General features: G+C 38.7%; 1 non-coding gene across 1 annotated transcript; it reads right to left on the reverse strand.

Moving 5' to 3' along the window:
• Positions 1-7,912: 7,912 nt before the first annotated feature.
• Positions 7,913-8,019, reverse strand: LOC131226379 (small nucleolar RNA R71). Its single transcript, XR_009161768.1, has one exon. It is a non-coding gene; the product is annotated as a small nucleolar RNA R71 (small nucleolar RNA).
• Between the last annotated feature and the right edge of the window lie 753 nt (positions 8,020-8,772).

Below are 8,772 nucleotides of genomic sequence, written 5' to 3' on the forward strand. Positions count from 1 at the left end.
TTGACTAATTGAAATAAGAGAGTTCACGACCCTTTAAATAGGGATAGCAAACAATAGGAGAGAAATCAAAAGCAAACTAAAACTAAAATTAGAAATTCGTAACTTACTTTAAATAGTAAATTTACTTTTATAGTAAGTTTCCTATATAGTTTAACCATGTTATTCTCCTAATTGTTCTAAGCACTTTTCATGTTGGGCGCAGCTCCTAAAGCCAAACGGATGTAGAGTTATAATCAAATTAAAATTACTATTTATAGAAAAAATGAAAAAAAAAAAACATGGAATTTGACCGTCGAACTAATGAAATTTTACAAATTCGGCTAAAGTAGCTCGTCCTACCCCAAAATCATATATGGTACGTCGAGTAACTCATTCCGGTTTGTGAGATATGTCTATTTTAAGGTTCTGACGATCTTAATGACTTCTGTCTCTGACCGGGCCTTCTCTGATCCATCTTAGACATGAAAGTGTTCATGACTTGCTCTACATCATTGTCCCACACTAAGATTGGTGAGTAAACTCTTTGGACCCCACTGTAATATATGTTGTTGGGCATGAAGCAACCTCAAATCAAATCAAACAAGTAATAGAGAACGGAAAATCCAACCAATCATAAAGAAAACACAAGATTTTACATGAAAAATCCCTACAAGAAAAAACTATTGCACAAAGTGATGATCGATCTACTACAATAAGAAGAAGGTTACAAGAAATGGAACAACTTACCGTTAAAACCCTATCTTTTCCTCAAAAAACATGAGTACTCATGCTAAGCTCCTCACGTTCGAACCCTAATTACAATTATGAGGGTATTATGCATTCTCATACAGAATAAGAAAATAAAACCCACACTTACACATTCCATTGGTCAAACCTACTAGGACCTTTGGTCGGACTACACACAACCTGAGAATCCACCTCTAATTCAATCAAACCAAAGGGGACACTAATCGAACTGAAATAGTGCTTCTCTGCACTAGATTAAAGGCACTAGATCAACATACGTATCATTATCCATGTTGTCCATCCCTTTTTTTCATATCATTTTATGGCATTAGCCCAAAATTGAGGCACGTTCAAAGCTCAAGTGGACCACACCACATAAAACAGTGAGGATAATAACGTCCACCATTGAAACCTTCCTAGGGCTGATAATGATGTTTAATTATGATCGAAACCATTCATAAGGGCGCGTTGTAATGTATGTTATTGGGCACAAAGCAACCTCAATTCAAATCAAACAAGTAATAGAGAACGAAAAATCCAACCAACCACAAAGAAAACACAAGAGTTTACATGGAAAATCCTTACAGGAAAAAACTGTTGCATAAAGTGATAATCGATCTACTATAATAAGAAGAAGGTTACAAGAAATAAAAACAACTTACCATAAAAACCCCATCTTTTCCTCAAAAAACATAAGTATTCATGCTAAGCTCCTCATGTTTGAACCATAATCGCAATTAGAAGGGTATTTATACACTCCCATATATAATTAGAAAATAAAACCCACACTTACACATTCCATTGATCGGACCTGGAGGGACCTTTGGTCGGACCACATACAACCCGAGAATCCACCCCTAATTCAGTCAAACCAAAGGGGACAATGATGGAACTGAAATAGTGCTTCTTTGCACTAGATTAAAGGCATTGGATCAAAATATGTTAGTGTGAATATAATAAATACATCACTATGGGGCCCATGTAACTTTGATCTCCTTTGAACAATTGGAACAACTCGGAGCTCGAGGAGCTTCAGCGTTCCTCTTTGCACCACATGTACCTACACCATTTATGTAGCTGATGTGTGGTACACTAGCCAATCCACTCCCGCGGGAATTGGGAGCGTACTGGCTGGTGTACCACACCCCATTGACCTAGCTATGTTGACGTTACTAAGTTTTTTGGGTCCCATCACAAGGTATGTATTATATTAAAACCATCCGTATATTTTTACCAGCTTGTCCTGTGAATTGAGCTGAAATATAAGACAGATGATCAAGTAGACCACACTTTAAAAAATAGTGGAGGATTATACTTCGGAAGAGGATTGGCTGGTGTACCACACATCAGCTATATAGCTGGTCTAAATACGTGTCGTACGAAGATGAGCGCCGACGCTCTTCGAGCTCTGAGTTATAGGGACAGTTCAAAGGAGATAAAAGTTACATAGGACCTACAATGATGTATTTATTATATCCACACCGTTCATCCATTTTTCAAGATCATTTTAGAGAATTAGACAAAAAAAGAATCATATCCAAATCTTAAATAGACCACACCGAAAATAGCAACGAGGATAATGATTTCACCGTTAAAAAATTTGTAGGGCTCACCATAATGTTTATTTTCCATCTAATCTGTTAATAAGGTCACAAATACATGGATGAAGATGAAAAACAAATTTCATATTGATTCAAAACTTCGGTGTCCCCCAAAAAGGTTTTAATGGTAGACGTTCAATCCCCCACTTCTTTTTGCAGTGTGATCCAATTGATCTTTAGATCTGTCTTATTTTTTGGCTCAAGCCTTAATACGAGCTCTCCGAATGGATATACCATTTGGATATAACATATACCTCATGATGGGAACCACAGAACTTGCTGAGCTGGTGTGTGGTACACTAACCAATCCGCTTCCTTATACTCCTACCATTGAAACCCTTTTGAGGCTCACAGAGGTTTTAGATCAATATGATATTTATTTTTTCTCTTCATTCAGGTCTTCCGTGACCTTCCAAAGAGATTGGATGAAAATTAAACGTTAGGGTAGACTCTACAAATTTTCTAACAGTGGCAATCATTATCCACTGCTATTTGTGGTGTGGCCCACTTGAACATTTTATATGACTCATTTTTGGATTCATGCTATAAAATGATCTCCCCAAGTGGATGAAAGGTTTGGATATAAAAATACATCATTGCGGGGCCCACGTAACTTTGATCTCATTTGAATGTCCGTACAACTTTTATATCGAGGAGTATAATCGCTCGCCCTCGAACAACACGTGCCCACATCATCAGCCAGGTCAGTGGTGTGTGATACACTAGCCAATCCGCTTCTGCGGGAATCCCTCCTCATCCTGTCTATGATATTTGCTGAGCTGCCCAGAGGGTTTTAGACCGCTCATTTTTTTTCTCAGTCAATGAAGAGTCCGGATATACTACCGTGCTTTGTCTCTAAAAAGAACCGTACAACACGTCCACGTGTGGTTAGATCGGAAGTGGAAACAGATTGGCTACTCCCCCTGCCACCAGTCAATGGCTGGTAGTCGGTGCTCTGTAGGCCCCACCATAATGTACGTGTTTTATCCATGCCGTCCATCTATTTTTATAAATCATTTTATGGTATTAGACCAAAACTGAGAAATGTATAAATCTCAAGTGAACCACATTACAGGAAATAGGGTTAAACGAACGTAAACCGTTAAGAACTTTTTGGGGCCATAAAAGTTTTGGATCAAGATGATATTTGTTTTTTTCCTTCATCTGGCTCTGTATGACCTAATCAATAGATTGGATGTCAAATAAACAATATAGTGGGCCTTAGGATGATTTTAATGGTGGATATCCAATCGCTATTGTTTTCCTATGGTGTGGTCCATCTGAGATTTATATCCCTCTCATTTTTGGGATGATGCCCTAAAATGATCCGTAAAAATGGATGAATGGAATGGATGAAACACACACATCATGGTGGAGCCCACAAAGCACCGACCACTAGCCCTGGGGCTGGTGGTAGGGAGTAAGACTTGCTGGTATTCCACACACCACCGACCTGCCTGGTGTTGTTTACGTTACCAAAGCCAAGTTCTGTGGGTCCATCATGAGTTATATATTATATCCAAACCGTCCATCCATTTTACGAGCTCGTCATAAGACTTGAACTGGAAAATAAGACAGATCCAAGGATCAAGTGGATCACACTGCAAAAACAAGTGGGGGATTAAATGCCTACCATTGAAACCCTTTTTGGGGTCACAAAAGTTGTGGATTAATATGATATTTGTTTTTCCTCTTCGTCCATGTACGTGTGACCTTATTAACAGATTGGATGGAAAATAAACGTTACGATGGGTTCTACAAATGTTTTAACATTAACAATCATAGTCCCCACTGCTATTTGTGGTGTGGTCCACTTGAGAATGCTCCACCTAAGCTTTGGATATAACTTATTTTTGAGTTCGTTATGGGGAAAATGGACCAACCCACAAAAGAAAGGTTGGGTTAGAAACCCACATACCCAACTAAACAAACGGTTCTGAAGCTCGGGGGGTGAGATCGAGTTCGATGGCACAATCACTACAAACTCCGAGGAAGCCTAGCCGCCTGATGAAGCAGGTAAGTTGGTATGACCTATGTCAACACTCTAGGTCGGTATTCAAGGTCGGCACGACCTAGGCCGGCATGGCTTAGATCTCCTACTTCTCTCTGGATTGGAGACCGACGTAAACCCATGTATAAGTAATGGGAAGAGGCTATCAGGACTCATGAAGTAATTAAAGGCTATAAAAATTGAACATCACAAAGACCTTCTTTATAAGTGGAAGGCCATCACTTTGTTCGGCATACGTGGGCGAGCTTCCTTAAGTCCCCGAACAATACTCAACACATCTCCAGTACATGACCATTTCCTTGGTCCAACCTCAAGGGGAGGTCGATCCAATTAAGCTCGGTCTCCAACTACATCTCTACGTCGATTCCAGAGGGTTTGACCTTATCTAAGGAAGATAAGCATGAAATCTTCTCCAGAGATCACGGAATTCATTCGCAACGCGATTGTGATCCCGAGATCCTCTCTGAGGATCTCAAGGGGTTCTCCTACTCAACAGGGGATTCTTCTACGATCAACTCGGGTTGGTTAAGCTCGAACCAGAGGATGAATGACCCCACCAGTGCCCTCCACACATTGGGGATTAACTTCCCAAGAGCCAACCCCAGGTACGTAAGTACCCTTCTCACTATCCTCTGAAGGGGGAGCCTGAGGTCGCATTGCAAGGCCTTCTTGAAAATGGCCACCTCACTCTCACAAGGCCGGTTGGGAAGCTCGCTAGGAGAAGGAGCTTGGAGTACCATTGAGTCCAGAATGTGATATCCTGACCTTATCCTTACCAGGTCCTCTTCCGTCAGCATGGAGCCGACTGGCCCTTTCTCCTCCCCCTTCGACGAAGGGTCGTCAGTCTCCTTCGCTGCAGGGATAGTCCCCTCTGTCTCCCTAGGCTTCTCGACCAGAGATTGTTCAAGTACTCACGATTGTTGAGGGCCAAATATTGCATATTATCCCCCATTTATATCTGGGTTTTATGAACATGATAATGCTTAATGTTCTATTTTACTCATGTTTGTGTTGCAAGGTGAATTTAAGAGCTTAGATTGAAAAGGGTACTAAAAGCATGGATTTGATGCTCGAGAATCACCAAAGCAAGGGATGGATCTTAGAAGCTAAGATTGAAGAATTCACATGCTAAAGATCCAAGAAAACCAAGTGAAGAATAAAGAGAATCAAAGGAATCCTAAAATTATCCTAAAAACAAACATATTCCTGAAAGTGTCTTGAAGAAGCATATTCTGAAACTCTGGGTTATTCTATAAAATTGCGCAGTGTGAAGTTTATTTTGGAAAACTGTGTAAATTTGAGGCAGTTTCTAAATTTTTCCAAGTCGGTGAGAAAGGAGGTACTGCAAAACTATAAATAGGAATCCCTAGGATGTCCTAGGCATCATCTAGGATTTATGGAGTGGAGCAAAAGCGTGGAGAAGCCGTCGCCAAGAGTTTTTCTTCCCTTTCCTTAATAGTTTTTATACTTTTCTTAAGAGATTTTTAGTTCAATCATGTCTATGGTTGGCTAAACCTCTTAGCTAGGGCTAAGAGGTAAAGCTTGTAGCATAATGTGATATTTCTATTGCTTTAATTCATGTTTATATTGAACTCTCTTTGATTCTAGTTTGATTATAAGGAATACTTTCAGTTTTTAATGGTTTGTTGTGACTTAAATTACAATAGATCTACGATAGCTTCAAGTATGTTTTTTTTTTTTTCATGTTTTGGGATTGTGAATCTAGGAAATCCTGTTGTTCACTATCGTCCCTTGGGCATGGTTGGATGATGAAATCTTCCCTAACTTTCACAGTTCTCTCGGATTGATTGTGGGATTGGTAAATCCTGTTGTGAGCCATTGTCTCATGGGCATGGTTTTGTGATGGAATCACTTCTAGTTGTCACACCACTCTCCCATTGAGAATTAGGTCAAAGGAAGTTCAGATTTGATTTTACTGAGATGTCTTCCAATTGGATAAGATGGGACTCTGATACCAGTTGTGTTCGTGAATCAAGCATATATCTCCCTGATCTCTACAAGTGGATCCTTAGAAACCCTAGTTTCCAACCTTTGAATTTCTTAAGTTTTTTATTAAATCTCTCACAATTACTCTCTATACTTCCATATTTAGGTTTTCATCTTTTTCTAGTTCTATTTCTAGTTGCTTCCAGAATACTCATGAGTTTAGTCCCCATGGAGTCGACCTCAGTCTTACTGAGATTATTACTACATTGCGACCCTACACTTGGGGTTGTGAACAAGTTTTTGGTGCCGTTGCCGGGGACTAATGGTTGTATTTTTTTTTGGAAATAACTAGTTTTGGAATTAAGTTAAGATTGGAATTTTTCTAGTTTCTATTTTTAGGATTAGGGTTTTCTGAATTATTTTAAAAACTAACTTTTCTTTTTATTTCTAGGTTTAAAAGCTTTCCTAATTTGTTTTTAGAAACTAACATTTTTTTAGAAACTTTCTTAGATTTACTTTCTAATTCTAGGTTTAGGAACTTTCCTCTTTTCTTTTTTAGAAACTTTCTATTTTGTGTTTTTAGAAACTTTCCTTTTTAGAAAATAGTTTACTTTCCTAATTTGTTTTAGAAACTTTCTATTTTGTGTTTTTAGAAACTTTCCTTTTTAGAAAATAGTTTACTTTCCCAATTTGTTTTAGAAACTTTCTATTTTCTATTTTTAGAAACTTTCCTTTTTAAAAAACTAGTATACTTTCCTAATTTGTTTTTAGAAACTTTCTATTTTCCGTTTTTTAGAAACTTTCCTTTTTAGAAACTAATTCACTTTCCCAATTTGTCTTTAGAAACTTTCTAATTTTAGAATTTCTGTTTTTTTTTTAAAAAAAAAAAACTAACTTATTTTGTTTTGTTTTACAGGATCTTAATTTAGGAACTTCTAATTTGGTAACTTCTTTCTAATTCCCTCTCTCTTTCTATTTCTAGATTTTTATTTCCCTTCTTTCTTTTAAGTTTAGGTTAGAATCTGAAATTGAGGGCTAAGAGTGTTTCATAACCAAGTGGGTCCATGACAACACTCTACGTTTTTTTTTTTTTAGTGAAAGAGGATTGGTTAAGGGGTTATTTATCCACCACAGGATTAGACACCACTCGGGATCCTCAGAGTTAATTGAGGTTATGGCTGCAAATCAACCAGTCAATGAACCATGAAGACAACCTTAACCTAGGGTTGAGGAAGTCCAAGATGAGAATGAGGTGCATCAAGAACCCCCTCCTCGTACTTTGTGAGACTTTTACAATCAGCGGGCGTGAGCAAGCCCTCATGCATGGTTTTTCTAGAAAATAAGGGACACATAGATATCAAGCCAGGGGTGATCCAACTCCTTCCAAAATTTCATGGGCTTGAATCTGAAAATCCATATCTAAACTTAAAAGAGGTTGATGAAATCATAGTTACTCTATACTTTCCAAATGTGTCCGATGACACGATCAAGCCGAAACTATTTCTTTTTTTCTTTGAAAGAGAAAGCTAAGACGTGGTTGCATTCACTATGTCCTCGATCTGTTGGTAGATGGAATGATATGACAAGGGAGTTCATAAAGAAAATTTTCCCATACCATAAGATGAACACCCTTAGAAAGTCAATCATGAACTTCGCCCAAAAGGAAGATGAAACATTCTTCTAATATTGGGAACGGTTCAAGGATCTTATCAGCTCATGCCCACAACACGGTTTTGAAACGTGGCGCATCACGAACTTCTTTTATGATGGACTGACGTCTTCCATGCACTAATTGATTGAGACAATGTGTAATGGGGAATTCATGAATAAAAGTGTCAATGATGTGTGGGATTATTTTGACAAGTTTGCTGAAAACACACAATTATGGGACATCTCCCAAAAATCAAGTACCATGTCTAAGCCAACTTAATCCAAAGAGAGGGGTGAAATGTATCTCCTGAAAGAGGACGATGATATCAATGCTGTCACGCCCCAAACTCGGAAACCGGGCTCACAAAATTTTCGATCGCCGAATCCGGCGCTGACAGCCTCCGTAGAATCCCATTCTCGGCTCCCAGCGCCCATTCGCCAGGTTCCGATCCTGGGATGCTACGAGGAGGATTTTCAACATTAGTTTGATTCGTAATAAGCATAACCAAAGGCATAACCCACAACAACAACCAAAAACTCCATCACATTTTCACTATGATCAAAAACTTTACAAGTACAATGAGCATAAAGGGAAATACAATGAAGATGAACAAAACTCCAAAATGATATGCCACGCGCCCAAGCCTCAGCGCTGCTGCAATCTAATGTCACCTGCACGCAACGGTCGTGCATAAGCTTATAGAAAGCTTAGAGGGTGGTGAAAGTGTATGCTCAATGTGGTAATGTAGTTATGCAATATCAGAGTAATGCGGAACATGCTGATGAAAGCCAGGAATACCATAGTCGTACTAAGGCCATGCGGTGCAAAGCATGAAT

The sequence above is a fragment of the Magnolia sinica genome, chromosome 14 (genome assembly GCF_029962835.1).
Source record: "Magnolia sinica isolate HGM2019 chromosome 14, MsV1, whole genome shotgun sequence".
NCBI classification, from domain to species: Eukaryota; Viridiplantae; Streptophyta; class Magnoliopsida; order Magnoliales; family Magnoliaceae; genus Magnolia; species Magnolia sinica.